Here is a 16,484-nt window from a genome sequence, read left to right on the forward strand (position 1 = left end):
CTGATGCATAAGAAACAAAGCAGGACTTAGTCAAATAGTTACATATTCTTTCTGTTGAATTGAATTTCTCAACAAAAGGACGCCTTTGTTTTTTTACTCCAAAAGATATTCCCTCACACGGGATTTAGATGGGTCCAAACTGTCCCACAAATGCACCGCACATAGCACATGTTCAAACTTCATTCAGGGAGCCCTTGTTCCCATCATTTGTTCCCACCATTTGTTATCATTAAAAGACACCGATCCCCTCAGCACAGTAATGTTTCCTTACAGGGTAATGATGGTCCCTCAGAATAACTTAATAATAAGAATAACCTAAAATTATTCCTGCCTTTATGTGGACCGTGGCAAAAAGTTAAATCCCCTCACTTTAGAGTTAGTGGCTTAGATGTTTGGGTTTTATCGTCATACAGATTACAACACTGTTATAAGTACATTTGAGATGTCTGTGATGTAATGTTGTTACAATTTCCTTTTGTATGGCAGCAGGATGCACTCAGACACTAGTTTTTGATAGTTGTAGAGCCATATCATAGTGCTGACTTGTTGTTATTTATTTGGTCCTATAAGAACTCACTGAAGTTTGTCTATTTGAGACACATGAACAAACTGCTGATCAGTGTGGTGCTTCAAACAAATGATACACAACAAGCTAAAGTCACAAGACTGAGCCTCGACTTCCTGCAGATGGCAGCAAAGGATCCCGTTAGGTGGAAACATAAACGTCACTGACATCATCATATTTCATGATAACATTTTGTAGGCAAAAAAATTGTTGTGTAATTTTATGATATGTTTTGTTGACCAGAGAACAAACCTCTAAACATGTTTTTCAAACTGGAGTCTCAAACCTGCTCTTTCAACAGGTTTCCCTCAGGCAGGTTGAAACTAAAGTGAAACTATGTATGATTTATGATTTATGGTTCGACAGCTTCTCTGAATCTGGCCTAAAATTCACCTTCAATTCTTTTTTGCTGTTAACAATTGACCTTTTCAGTGTGTGTGTGTTTGTGTGTATCTATCTGCTCCAGATATCTGCCTTTGTGTGTCATTCCCATAACAAGCACAACAGCCTCTCTCTGACAAACAGGAAAGAGGAAAAGCGTACTTCACCAGGCATTCTGTGAATTTATGACCCCGACTTTCCACAGAAACACACGAGGAAATCCATAAATAGTTAAATACAAAGTAAAAACAGTAGATTACTGTAATTCAGCAACACATTTTGTAAGTGATAATGCACGGAGAATCGCACATATCCGTATGTTTCTTTGTGTTTAGCTTCTGATCTCTTCTGTTCTTTGTAGATTTAGTTGATGTGTTAAATTTCATCACCCAACTTCAATAATAGTGGCAAATGTTTTAATAAAAAAACAGATATTTCCCCTTTTTATTTTCTGAAGAGAGAAAAATGAAATGGTGCTTGGATCACACGACTGCACAGTAATCCTAAAGTCAAAAAATGACTATTGTCTGCTTGAGATCATCATGTGACGTTATCATGTGACATTAAAGCTTTTGTTATGGTAAAATTGAATCATAATAGTCATGAATTCATCCTTACTGACATCAGTTCAGGGATCAGTCTGGTAACTACAATAACTTTTCTTTTGGCCAGTCAACCATCATAGCTCATGTTTCTCAGAGGCAACACAATCGGATGATTGTGTGACAGCCAGTGTGTTCTCTTCACACAAACCATTGTAGTGACGCTTAACTGGCAGGAAAATATTGAAAGACAACAATAGACCCACATTTTGCCCTTGGATGAAAGTGGCTACTGTGAAAAGAAACAAAGCTGGCGATTCATAAGTGGTTAATGATCTGGAGTGTTCCCAGCTGTAGTATGCATGTGTGTGTGCACGTGGGGTTGCACTTGTGTAGACTGGTTAAATGTGGCGTCAATGAAGCCCACCAGCAGTCCACCAGTGCCAGGCATCTCCCACACTGATTTATCCACATTCAATGAGTCAGGATGATGGAGACAGTCAATCCATCAGCTAATCACATGGCAGCAACTCTGTGCATTTATGCATGTAGATAGCACAACCAGCTGAAAGGTGATTTAACAGAGTACTGACAGAGATTAAAAGACAGAGAGCTTTTCTCTCATATTGGCTTCCTGTTAAATTCAGAATTTAATTTAAAATCCTGTTCCTCACATACAAGGTCTTGAATAGTCAGATGCTATCTTATCTTAATGACATGATAGTACGGTATCACCCCATTAGAGCTCTTCACTTTCAGAGTGCAGGCTTACTTGTGGTTCCGAGAGTGTTTAAAAGTACAATGGGAGGCAGAGCCTTCAGCTTTCAGGCCATCTTTTGTGGAATCAGCTTCCAGTTTGGATTCAGCAGACAGACACTCTTTAAGATTAGGCTTGCATATAGTTATGGTTGGATCAGGTGACCCTGTCCTTCCTTAGTTATGCTGCGATAGGTGTAGGCTACTGCATTCCCATGATGCATTGAGTGTTTCTTCTTCAGTCACCTTTTTTACTCACTATGTCTGTATACACTTCTCTGCATTAAATTATTAGTTATTATTCATCTCTGGCTCTCCTCCACAGCATGCCTTTGTCCTATTTGCATCTGCTCACCCCCAACTGGTTGCAGCAGATGGCCGCCCCTCCCTGAGCCTGGTTCTGCTGGAGGTTTCTTCCTGTTAAAAGGGAGTTTTTTCTTCCCACTGTCACCAAAGCGCTTGCTCCTGGGGGTCATAGGGGTTTTCTCTGTTTTTCTCCGTTTTCTTTGTCTTATCATAGGGTCTTTACCTTACAATATAAAGTGCCTTGAGGCAACTGTTGTTGGGATTTGGCATTATATAAATAAAACTGGATTTTAAAAAGTTGAATTTAATTTTAAAAATCCTTGCTCATGTCAGAGGACTATGGCCAGACTGCTTTGACCTGATAGAAAGGCAACAGTAACTCAAATTACAAGTCATTACAAAAGAAGGTTTGCAGAAGGCCTACAGCAGCAGAAAACTATAGGCATCCACTCCTGTGGGCTAAGAACAGGAAAATGAGGATAAGATGCAAATGTCCTCACCACAGTTGGTCTGACATGATGATTCTTGAGGTAAACATCATGGAAGCATGGATCCATCCTGTCTTGTATCAACAGTTTAGGCTGCTGGTAGTGGTGTAATGGTGTTGGGGATATTTTTCTGGTATGCTTTGGATCCATTAGCACCAAATGAGCATTGTTTAAACAACACAGACCACCTGAGTATTGTTGATGATGATGTCCATTCCTGTATGATCAAACTGGTTTCTTGAATAAGACAAGAAACAAAATATGGCAAGAAGAAAGTGAGTTCAGCGTACTCACCAGATCTCAGGCCAAAAGAGCACCTTTGGGATGTGGTGTATGGGAGATTCACATCATGGATGTGCAGCTGACACACATACAGCAACTGTGTGATGCTATCACATCAATATGAACCAAAATCTCTTTTTTTCCAGAATTTTCCAAAACATTTTGTTGAATCTTTGCCATGAAAAATGAAAGCAATGCTGATCACAAAAGGGGTTCCAACACAGTGATAGTGCTTTCTAATAAACCAGCATAAACAGAAATGGTAAGCATTTCTGTTTATACTTGTTTAAGTCCATTTCTATGTAGGCAACAGTGTGTCCGATCCTGTATCTTTTCCTTTTCCGTGTCCTCTGCTCAAAGCTAAAGCATCCAACTGACTGTTTCCTCCCATTGTTCTGCATATACAAGATCACATATGAGGAAGCTGTCATTACTGCAGAGGCAGCAAAAACTGATTTCACACCACAACACCATGGCTGAGAAAAGATCTACCCAACATATAATTGCTCATGCGGCCACTATGATTTTCTGTCTCTAAAAAAAGATTTCAGCGTCCTAATGACTCCAAATGAAAGAGCTGCAGTTTGAGAAGACAGCCACATAAGAGGATACTAGTGACACCTTCCTGCTGGGTGTCAGAAAGCTGTATTAAACTAAATTCTTCTTCTTTACATTTACTTCTAGTCCCAAAACACTTACCACATTAAAGAAAAAAATCTCAACAGTCAGGATTAATTTCAGTCAAATGACTTGTGCTGTCACCAAATAAAGAAAGACGGAAACTCACAAGTTCCAAACTTGGGGATGATGTTACTTCCTAAAACTGCTGTGAACACTTTTTTTTTTTTTTGTTTTGTTTTGGGTCAATGTCACAGCACAAACGAGTGCTGACCTGTGGTGGAATGAGATTGAAGAACCGAGAAAGCATTGGTATATATTTATTCCCTGCTTGTAAACGGGTTTGTTCTGTCTCTCAAAAGGGCTTCTACAAGCAACATGTGACTGTATTATTAAAGCTGATTAAAATGACAAGGTTAAGCAGCAAATTCTAATGTTTGGATACATGGTTTACAAAAATATTGATTATGCTAGTCCAAGAAGACCCTGAAATTAAACAGAATTAAAGATCTTAAAATTTAGAGAGCCACTCTAGTGGATTACATTTGAAAAACTGTAATCAGCCAGTTGACTGATAACTGAAAAAACAAAACAAAACTGGATGCTCTCTGTTCTTGCCTAATAATAATGTGTCATATGTAAAAATGGCCCAGGTAGAAGTAATTTTCAGTGATCTAGAGTCATATAGAGAGTAAATGTAATAAAATAAAATACTGGATGCAAATGATAAAAAGACCCCAAATTTCAGATCATAAAGTTAGAATATGCACACGCCAAGAATATTCGGGCTCCTCAAACACTGAGTTTCCTGCAATTTTTTCTCCTGTATGATGTCAAAGACAGCGAATAACCAGGCACCCATGTACTGTTTAAACCTTCTGTTTTGGAAGAGTAACCAATCAGAATAAACTTGGCCTAAAAGCACCCCTTTAAACCAAGTTTCTAAGGTTGCTTTTTACAGTGGATTAACCTAGGGGCTGCTAAATTATAAATATTTGAAATATGAGTCATGCCAAGCTACTTTAGCTGATTTTAGGAGTAAAAATATCAAGATGTGTATGCGATAGCATAACGTAAGCTAATGGGCTTCTGTACTGAAACAGGCTATCACGTATATACTAATCTATTCATTTTTGAATAAATAACAGTGCACACATACATACTCTGTTAACACTACTTTTGAAAAACTTCATATAAAGCTAGAGTAAAAGTAGCCAGGTTGCTCAAATCTTTTCAGTCAGGCATCAGCCGAGCCAGCCGCGGGTCTGTTCGGGAAAAGTGGGTGGCGTTGAAAGTGTGTAAGCATGGAGAGGAGAGGCGCAGAGCAGCTCGGCTCTTCTCGTGGCTAATGTGATGACAGCTGATTACATCGACACCCGCAGAGGACCACAGCCGTACCGCTTCTTGCGTGTCAACATGTTTTAATGCCTTTCGCAAACAAAACCACACAGCTCTTCTAGGAAATAATGACTCGGCGCACAGCTCCGAGGCTGTGGGACGCGTAGCTGTTAAAAAGTTGCGGTGTCGTGGAGAAGGGCAACTCCGCCAACACCGCACCACATCACCAGGCTCGAGAAGTTGGGTATCTAGTCTGAGTGGATCTAACGGCCTGGTCCCAAAAGGTAAGCAAAGCGCACTGAAAGTCAAACGTTGACTGCTACACGGTGCCAGTCAAAGTTTATAAGCATAGGGGTTCAGTTACATAGAAATACGCGGTTTTTCGTCTATAGCCACGACATCAGTTTTTTCTCTACTAGACCTGAGACTTTTACAATTTGTTCATTGAAGTGTGCGCTCTAATAGCGGCACTTTTGGGGTGTACCCCATACGTGACAGTCTGCAGACACGTCCTACGGTGTGTTAATACGCAGCTATTACTCCAGCGGACTACTGACGTGAGCTGAATGAGTGATGGCAGTAAACACAAGTGCTGCAGACTAAATAATCCCCCCCGCTGTCTGTCTGTCACCTGTGGTCGTCGCTGTCAGTTGTTATGCCATGTGAGCGAGATCAGCACACACACACACAGCCACACACACACAACCGTGTTTCCATCACCTCAGAGGATACAGCATTAGTGATTTACCCCCCAACTCTTGACTAGTGTTGACGTGAAGGGGGATTTCTTCTTGATCTTTCAAGGAAGTCATCACACATATTGTGATTTTCTAAACAGATGTCCTCAAAACGAGAACCACAGGCGACATTGTGGTCTGACGTAAGTGCACGGGATGTTCAACGTTACATCACATACTTCCGAGATTAGCGATATTGGTCATTTATCGATATGTATATAATGGCAATAATGTAACTTTGCAGATATCTTTGTAGATAAAAGGTTGATAACTTAGAAATAATCAGATCTGAGCGCGAGACAAACAGTGCTGTATATGGTGGACCAGTCATGATACCAGTTTTCAAGTTAACAAAAAATATGATATTGTTATTTCACATAAATGAGGTGTTTTAGGGTTATATTTAAAAAGAAACCGATCTGGTCATTGTTTATTACCATCCTAGCAATTTACCATGAACACGTAGCTTTCTCTGCCACTTTCTCTGCAGACAGAATAACAATAGTCCACTAAACAATAGCTTTTTCTGTAACAAAAGCTTTCCTTCACAGGAAAACCGGAAAACACTTGATTCTCAGTACTGTTTTCAAGATGATAACAGGGTAAACTGAGAACAAAAAATTAAGATCGTAAACAAAACAACCCAGTAACATCATAGCACACTTTTTAAAGTTGTGTGATGTAATTAAAAAATAATATATAGTAACTTTAAGTGTAAAGTGTGAGAATATTTTTATTTTTAAGTAGTGCTGTGATTCTTGTGACTTGGCACCATGTTTTTTGTTGACGTTACTCAAATAGAGTTGGTAAAGTAGGCTGCTGCTGTTTCTGTCTAGATGCTAAATTCTAGCTGGTAGATTTTTCTGGACTTCAAAAGAAACATAACATATTTTCAACACAAACATTTTTTATTTTTGGTAAATTAATGCTGTCTGTAGACGTTACTGATAGGTAGGACTGAGGTTTGATTGCTGCCTGTCTCCAACATTTACGTTATTGTTTTATTATTATACATAGCTGCTAGTCAGTTTTGTATAATACTAACAGATGGTTAAACAGCTGGTGTTAACCTGTGCAACAGCCAAGTTACAGTAAAATACCCAAGTGTTTTTGAAACAGAGCTTTACTGACCTTTCGAAGTACCCCAGAAAGAGCTGTTTAGTGCTGTGAATTGTTCATGTGTTCAGCTGCTAGTGAGGGGAGGGGCTGTGTGCCTGCCTATCTGCACCCGTGATACTTGAGATGATGATGGCACTGTTTGTATCAATATTGTTGCAAATGCGTAGCTAATCTGTTCATTTTTTTACAACCCTTACCGAAATAAAGAGAGCCCAATAGTGTGTCGGTCAACACGTTCACCTAATTCCTGGGGATTGCATCAGGTGGGGTAGCTGGTATAAAAACACATGGCGCTTCTTGCTATGGCGACCCCTTGTGAAGAAGAAAGTTGAAAGTACCTATTTTTTTCCTGAAATATGCAGATACCTGTGTATCTATGGCCAATAGCAGCTGAAAACATACTTTACAGAAAAACTAAGCAAGTAGCTCCTTAAATAGTGAACAAGTAAAGAGTTGGATCTGGATGAGAAACTGAAGACACTGCGTGCTGATACGGACATGACCCGTTTACAGGGTAGCTACAACCTACAGCATAATGTACAAATAGAGCCTCATGTTGAGTTAAATTGGTAATTGAGATCATGAACTCATTAGGAGAGTGTTTACTGAGATCATAAGGAGTTTCGTGACAGATTTGTATACAAACTGATTTCACTTTGCAACCAGAAGAGTCGCCTCAACTGGTCACTCCTGGCACGTTCACATTGACTTTAGGGTCGGAGGTTGTATCAACTTTTATACACTCTTTGGGCCCCATGGTGGGTTTGTCATTGGAGATCAGTTCTGTACATATACATCCCACTAACTGCTTAACAAACACAATATTTACAAGAGTGTTTACAAGACAGTAACTGTACTTTCAGTTTTAATGTGTCCATTTCCTGATGTGCATGCTTTTACAGTGAGTTAATGGGTAGAGTGATAGATTAACTAGTTCCCTCTTATGTACCATTTATTGCTGCATGTCCCTTGCAGGACAATGTATGTATGTATTTACTTTGACCGTGCAGACTAACTTATCAACATGGATTCACTCTGCTGGGTTGGTGATGTTCGAATCTTAGTTTATCGCCATCTTTGGTGTTTGTGGTTTTATTCTGCTCCATATCTGCATGAGCATGAGCAACGAAAATGGTTATGTTATTTCGGTTTTGCACCTTTGACATTTTTAACACAGCAGTAAAGTCATGTGCACATGTAGAATCACACCATCGACTGGCAATGAGTCAGAGTATCTGTAGTCTTTGCTTCAGTTTCTGTATTATACCCTCATGGTTAGCAATTGCACTGCTTTGACAGTGACACACATCTGTCAAACATTGTAATCCAACTGAAGTCAAAAAGTTACTAGCTTTAATGAAATTTTAGGTATCTGTTTCTGTTATCTTGCCCTTTTTTGTGTTTACCATCCAGTCACAATTTTGGATGCACAGAAACTTCCTGCACACTAAATTATTAATACTGGCAACAGGGTCCTATATCAGCAAAGAAACCTGAGATGTTTGACTCAGTTTGCTTGTATTACACGCTGCACAAATGTTATACAGTATTATGATTGTTACAAACAATAAAATGCACTCAACAGCTGCTGCACATCCCGAAGTGCAAGTAGCAAATGTAAAAGTAACTTAAGAAAGCATGGGGAATTCCATTTTTTTCTTCCGATTACAAAGTATTCCATCACTTCCAAGACAAGGTATTTCCCACACCTTAACAATGACAGCATCGCTCGCAGTCTTTGTTGGCAGCACAGTTTTGGTTTGGTTGGCTTAATGATGGGAAGGGTTAGTTATTTTGGACTTGATGTAAAAAAAAAGTGAAGTGTCCAAAGGAAGAACTTAAGCATGCATGTTTTGAAAGAGGGAACTAAGTAAATTAAGGCCTGCTCGTGTTCATATGAGCCAGTTATGTTGGCACAATAAGACACATTGTTGACAAAAAAGCTTAAATCTAACAGACAAGTTGGGACGGTCACCGAGGCAGAGACACTGACAGAAGTTTTTCTTACTTGTAATGTGATAGACTAAGCAAAAGAAACTCAAAACACTTCACCAAGGCTGAGTGATTTGCTCAGTTTGATAGCTGGTAGACATTACAATTATAGACCTTTACTTTACTTTACTTCTGAGTAAAGCTACATCTTGTACTTTTTCTTTCTATGACTCATCGTTAACTTTGTTGAGCTTTTACACCCTGTTTCATGCAACCATGTTCATTTTTCTCAGATATCTTCTTGTCATTGCACAGTGATTTAAAGATAGGTGTGGTTCGCACTTTAGTGTTTTTGGCAGAATTTGTGCCAAATTCCTACAAGGCTGGTATTTCAGTTTTGTGCCCAGATGATTCCAGGCCAGTCCCAGTAAAAGTTATCCCAAGATATAATTAACAAACATCAAGCCCTGTAAGGAAAATGCATTAAAGAAGGCTAGAAATTGCCATCTTGGAAGTCTCTCGCAGTGTCCCCAGTTCACCCGGAATTGTGTAAAAGTTTGGAGAGAACATGTGAGAGGTTTCACCCTCCATGAATTTATAATTTTTCTGCTGGCACGTCATGGTTTGATCCCTGAGGAAAGACATGTTATGTAACAGCTCATATGCAAGCTATTAGGAGTCATCCATGTTTTAAGGGTGCGGCATATCCTCGGGTACCTCTGGGGTCCTCTCAGGAAAAACCCTCTGCCATCCAAACACATCTCTTGTATCTATGACAACGAGGCCTCGGCTCTCTGAGTGCAGTCGTCTGAGCTGTGCTTCTCAGTGTGGAAATGTTTATGCAAACGAACAGTTCCACCCTGTGTGTGTGTGTGTGTGTGTGTGTGTGTGTGTCATGCAAGCCATTGATATTCAACACGTGTAGGCTTTAGAAAGGAATGGAAGGACAACTATGTGAGTGGAGCGAGTCATGGGAGGAAAGAAAAAAGTAGTCAGGATAAAGTGGAGTCTGAAAAATAACTGCATTCCCTTGTGGAATGTTTGTGCGCTGGCCAAGCTGCAGAGATGCAGGAAAGCAAACTCAATGAAAATGTGGAGGCGGAGGTGGATCTGGCTCTAAGGATGAGCCAAAAAAAGAGTGTTTCCACCCAGGGTTTTCCCCTACATTCAGCAGCAACACTTGCAATGTTACTTGAACTTTCCTCATAGCTTTAACCTTACCAGCCCCATTATGGGCTTTTAAAGTCAAGTAAATACGTGAAATACTAATTGTCATTGTGTCCAAAAGAATTGACTGCAGAAGATTTTGGTATCTAGAGGATTTATAAACAAGACTGGGTTGGCTGCACTGCTGGAAAACATAGGTGTGGAAGATGACTGATATGAAAGGCACCATAGATGGGCTTGTCTTACCATGACCCAGTTAACTGTTAGGAAAGCAAGCAAGTAAGAGCTGCTTTGTATTGCAGTATGTTTGGCTAACCAGAGGATATTTTTGCGTAATACTGTAATTTTACAGTCCTCAGACAGATATATGTTTAAGATAAACAGCATAAAGCACAGGTCTCAAGGAGTAAACTGCAGAAGATCTATAAAATAATGACATGGCTTCAGGAGGTGGAGAAGTGCCTTCATTTGTTTTAAAGGCCAGGGGGGGACCTATGACATACTCACGGGAGACACCTTCCCTAATGATTTCAAGGTTTCAATGACTAGTTTCAATCTAATCACATTTGTTTTCTAAAAACAAGCCGGTGACACCATAATGGTTAATTCCAATAATTATAGTTTAAAGGCATTTTCAGTTTAAATCAGTTTGTTACATTTTCAGAAATAGCTTAGTGACTTTCTTCTTCCTGAACATTATGTCGGCAGCTTCATATGTCTGAGTCACACAGGCGTAGAGACCAGTCGGAGATACCCTGCAAACATCTGTTAACGATTAATCACCAACCATGAGTGGCTGGTGTAGGTTACTGACAGTCGTTAGCAGTCGTTGCCACAGCTGCCTGTCGTTTGCATGGCAAACACTGACTTGTCAGCAAACACTCGTGAACTAGTAGCCGAGCAGTATTTAAACTTGAGAAAGTGCGACTCAAACTGGAATCTTCGAATATTTGCCTTCAAAGTAAAAGTTGCACCTTTAGAAATGTGTTGGTGGTAACAGTGAGGCATAATGTTTGCTTTTTTTTTGGTGCTTTCCGCGCAAGCTAATGGTGACCGCTGCGATCTAATGATCAAAGCAAGATTGCAAGATGTTTCTGTGCACAGCATATACCTCCTTGCGTCATGGAATATACATTTTTTGACGGTGGTTGCCAACCAGTATCTAGGCCTGTGTATTAGACTAGTGTCTAATATGAAAATCTAGTTGGCTCTGTCATATTGTTACCATTATCATTCTGTTCTTGTATTTATGTGTCCAAAATACTTACGTTATATGATGTCTTGTATATTACTTCACCCTTTACATTTAACTTGAGTATGATTAGAAGTAAAGAACTGGTTTTTTTCTACTATAGAAATAGTTTGTACTGAAAGGCAAAGTTGGCGTGTTAACATGCTGTCTAGTAGGTTTGGATGCTTTTGCCGTTTTTCTCTGTGTAGTCACTGGGGCCTGCTCACATGTCTGAGTAGAGCAACATGGGTCCGCCAAATATTTAAACAAGAATTTGGCATCTGCGGTCATTTGAATCAGCTCGCCAGATGTGTTCTCTACATGCAGCTGGCTGAGGCCATGGAAGTGCTGCCTCATCTGGATGAAATGCATTGTAAAGCAAGGCTTCACTCCTATTTCTTCTGTGCCCTTTTTATTTGTTTTTTAGAGCAATGCAAGCTGCTTTTTATGCATGCATGTGCATACGTTGATTAATCCAGTATTCTATATGGCAGCAACTGCTAGAAAAACAATCAGCAAATATTATATGGAAGTAAACAGAATATTTTTGTACTTTGACATTTTTTTAAAAAAATTTTCAGACATTTTTATGACTGATATTTTATAAAGCAGACATGGAATATAACAGATTAGACCATCAATCATTATAATATTGTAAACTAAATAATCCCATGTTTACGCTCTGGTTCCGGTCTTTATTTGTTTAAAATAAAACTCCACTGATATCTCAATTGGTCATGTCATCACCCCACAGGAGGCCTGAGAGCCATTCACTCTATAAACACATGGCCATAAAACCACATGACTTGTGTTGACAACTGTCAGGCCATTTCTTTCTCTCCCTCCATCCTATGTGCTGAAAGACCAGATGGCCAAAAGGGAGACAGCAGATGTCCCAGTATTTCTTTTTTTTTAATATCTAGAACAGTCCACCTGCTTTGATTATGCTGTTTCGGGGTGAATGTGTTTCGCTGGACTCAGCATTCTGGATGGAAGCACGCTGCACTGCTGCACAGCCAGAGTCCCCGGTAAACAAACTCAATGAAAAGACGCCCAGCCAACTCCAGAGGATTCTAACAGTGCGTTAGTGTGCGTTTGTGGGTTGCACAGGCACGTGCCAGCCTGCCACTTTAATATGTCTGAATAGGATGAATGGCACGGAGGTCACGCGTCGGTGCGAGCCCTGTCCTGGCAGGCACGTAGATAATGAGGCAGCGGCTTTATTGTTGGCATCAGAGTGCGTTCAAATAAAAGATACAGGCAGTCAGCAGATCCCACTTCCTCCACTGTGGTCTCACACCGAGTCACTGCTTCAGCTGGAGGATACTTGTGTGCAGGGAAAAACTCGAGATGCCACGCAGCAGTGGCAAAGACGGATGAGCTGATGTAGTTGTAAGAACGCGCTGAACTCCTGTCGCGTCATTAAAAAGCAGTTATGGAGCGTAACAGCTGCAGCGACACAGTTTTTGTTCTCATTAGTGATTCCTTTGCTGATTGGTTCCTGAACAATCAACTCACTGTTTGATCTCTAGAATGAAAAAATATGCAATCATTTTCAGTTCTGGCTTTTCCAAACTCTAGACAACAGCAAATGCTGGTTTTTATTAGTGAGTGGATGCCACAACCTTCATCCAAAGACAGCATTAATCTTGTCTTGAGTTTTGAGGTTTAGCTCATTAAGAGCTTGTTGTTAGCTTGATGGTTGTAAATCGACCAGTGCTCATTTTTTTCTCCCAGTAAGCTATAACCGGGAGGAAGCACGCCTCTGGAACAGATAAAAACATGCGTCCTTCATCCTCTATTCTAAACGCCACATACCTCAGTGCATTATTTACAAATCAAATTTTGTCTCCGACATGCTCAATATTACTTTTAGGTATATTACTGACATTTCTCTTAAAAAATGAAACAAACGGAAAAAAAACATAAAGAATTAAAGTGTGTTAATCTATTTTTCTTAAACATATGCAGACACAGACAGAGTTTACTAAAAGGTGAAGATGTTTCAGGGCCATGTCCCAGGTCAGACAGTTGGTTCATTGTGCGACGTGTCAGCTGTGAAGTGTGTGTATGTTTACACTGTGTGTGTGTGTGTGTGTGTGTCAGCTGTTGACTTAGCTGTCTGTCGTAATCCTGTTACTTTCTACAGGACGGTGCCAAGTGACACACGCTAGTCCCAATGAAGCTGTTTCATTCTCCCTGAAATAATCATTATGTACTGTTGTGTTTACTGTGAAGATGTATATATGATATATGATATATATATATATTAATATATGATATTAAGCTGTAATGCAAGTCCAAGTGCTTATCAAGACCTCATGAATCATAATGGAAAGATGAGGTCTTCAGTGAGTCTTCTAAAGAGGATCTTTCACTCTGTGAAATGGCCCTTGTACTTTACAAAGAGGCATTTTATTGCTTTGGGTTAACGCCTAACACTTTACAGTCAATATCATTGATGAACGCATAATAAAAAGAACATGTGTCGATGGCTTCTAGCTTTCTGTGAGTTTTGTTGTGGGCATTTTCTAAAGTTAAAATGTGTTTTCTCTGGACATGCCTTTTCCCCCCTGACGCGACTTTGTTTTTTCACTCTTGTTTTATTTTTCTTTCATTCAGATCCAGGAAAAATAATCCTCAGCTCTCGTTGTTGTGAGTTAGGATGAGTCACTGACATCTTGAAGTGTGTTATTCTTTTAGAAAGTCGGGGGGAAGAAACGACCAGCATGTTGATTAGTAGACATGTGAAATGTGTTGTTGTTTTGGTATTTGAAACTGAGGGAACATAATAAAGGAGTATCCTGGCATTCGTTCTGTGTTTTTCATTGTTGGGATGAGTGGTCTGCTGTTTTTGGTGAAAATATGACACTGGCCTGATGAGTAAAATGAGCAATAATTAGCTGAGATGACACCAAACAGGCCGGCTGGGGAGTGTTTTTATAGTACAGCCGGGGCTTATTGTGGCTGAGAGTAGAGCAGGGCGATATGACCAAAGATATTTATCACGATATACATTTGAAAATTTGCGATAACGATATAGCTGACGATATAATTGACACTAGACAAAATACTTTACAACTCCACAACTTTATTAGTGCAAAAAATCCCATCAATGTATTTTCACTTAAACAAGCAGCTTTTTTAAGTGCTTTAAAGATATATAGAAATTTAACAGTGCAAATGCAAATTCCTTGCTGACAGTTTAACCAAAAGACATTTCCAGTGGAAATTAGCTGACATATCCTCAGCATAACCATGTATAATATCCACAAAACTTAAAAAGAGGTTATACACACACACAACACTATAATATGTGTTATGTTGAAGCACAGTATGTATCACTCCGCAAGGCTCCTGACTACGGTAGCCGTAATGCTCTGACAATCCATCAAGCGGTGTGGCTTCGTAGCTTAGCAAAGTCGTACTGAAACATTTGAAAGATTTTCGAGCGCCGTGTACCACATAAAATCGTTTCGAGGTCAGTAAACACAACCAGAATTCATACATAAGGCACGCAGGATTATAAGGGGCGCTGTCAATTTTCTGTGTGCCTATTTTCCAAAATACACGGTAATAACGACGGCCCGCTAGCATGCTTTACCAAAAATAGTGCTTTGTTGTGTATCTGACGAACGAAAGCTAAACCAGTTCCACACCACTGAAGTTGCAGCATTTTTACAAACCAATTCTGGTTCATCTGTTTCATTCAACGATCCACTTTCGCTCTTCTCATTCTGCATCGCCGCCATGCTTTTTCCACCATGCTTTTTCCGCCATGTGCGTATGAAAACAAAGGCACTGCGCACGCGCGTTTTACCTATATTATCGTTGCCCAACATTATACCAGTATTACCGTGAACGGTATGATATGGCCCAGCCCTAATTGAGAGCTTCAAGAAGTTTTGCCTTATATTATATATGGGAATATATGTTATGTTTTCCATATTTCTTAACTAATTCTATGCATCAAAAACACTAATACTGATATTAATATAATTGATTTTATAATGATGATTAGCACAGGTTGATTGCTCAGTGCTGTTAGTGCATTATCAAAGCTTTGCTTTAGTTTCCACAGAAAGTATAAAAGATGGATGTAGCTACTGCCACGTCGCTTATTGGTGTCTGAAATCCTGTTTTGAACCCTCGAGATGAGCGTTTCTGTCATCACCATGTTGGCTACAAAAAAACGGATGTGGCGAGAAAGGCGGGTCTGACTGAAACTGTACACTCATTGGCTCCTTACTTGTGACGGACAAGTTTTTACCCAGTGAGTATCTGGTTTTGTAAAAAACCTGGTGCGACCAATATTTTAAAAATAGAAATAATTTTCTCATTTTCAATATTTTGTTCAATATAACCCAAAAATGTTTGAATGAGCCCATAAACTCAACAGGAAAGTGGTTACAGAGGTTGAGACGGTAACCTGTTTTCTCATAGACTTCAGTAGGACCGCAGAGATGGCAACCACAGCAATCGCCTTCTGCTGGTCTTGTGTTTTAAACCTAGAAGCCACCTCAGTGTTTTTAACTTTGTACAGCTCTTATGTGTTTTAAAATGCTAATCTCGCTTTAGAACGAAATTTCAGAAACCAGTGGATGATGTAGCAGTCGTCAAGTCCACCTTTTATCCTGTTCATGGTTGCTACCTGTGTGGACGCGTTCTGGTATTTTAACAGAGCAGAAAGTAAAGTGGAGGGATGGAGAATAGTTCCCGCATGCAAGAAGCATTTAATCCATGGTTATATTACAAGCAGCAAAGTTACTTTTTTACAGCGAGCAGAGTCGTTCGCAATGTTTCAGGTTTCAGTTCACTTTTCTACAGAGAGCGGTCTATAATGAAAACTTCAGAAAGCACAAAAGCCTCTGTGTTTGCTCTGTCTTTATTTAGCAGCATCTTTATTTACGAGTGCATACACACAGAGCTCTGCAACATCACTTTCATTTACCCCCTTTTAGTTGCCCATAGCTGACTATGAGTAAGATTCCTTTCTTTGACTTTAACAAATGCTTTAAGACT

At 39.7% G+C, this 16,484-nt stretch overlaps 1 protein-coding gene across 3 annotated transcripts in view; it reads left to right on the forward strand.

Moving 5' to 3' along the window:
* Positions 1–5,212: 5,212 nt before the first annotated feature.
* Positions 5,213–16,484, forward strand: part of dnmbp (dynamin binding protein) — a 51,403-nt gene continuing 40,131 nt past the window's right edge. For all 3 annotated transcript variants that reach the window (XM_085170126.1, XM_085170127.1, XM_085170128.1), the window contains exon 1: positions 5,213–5,560. The gene's annotated coding sequence lies outside the window, so the exon portion shown is untranslated. The remainder of the gene's footprint in view (positions 5,561–16,484) is intronic.

This window comes from Neolamprologus multifasciatus, chromosome 8 (genome assembly GCF_963576455.1).
Source record: "Neolamprologus multifasciatus chromosome 8, fNeoMul1.2, whole genome shotgun sequence".
Lineage (NCBI taxonomy): Eukaryota > Metazoa > Chordata > Actinopteri > Cichliformes > Cichlidae > Neolamprologus > Neolamprologus multifasciatus.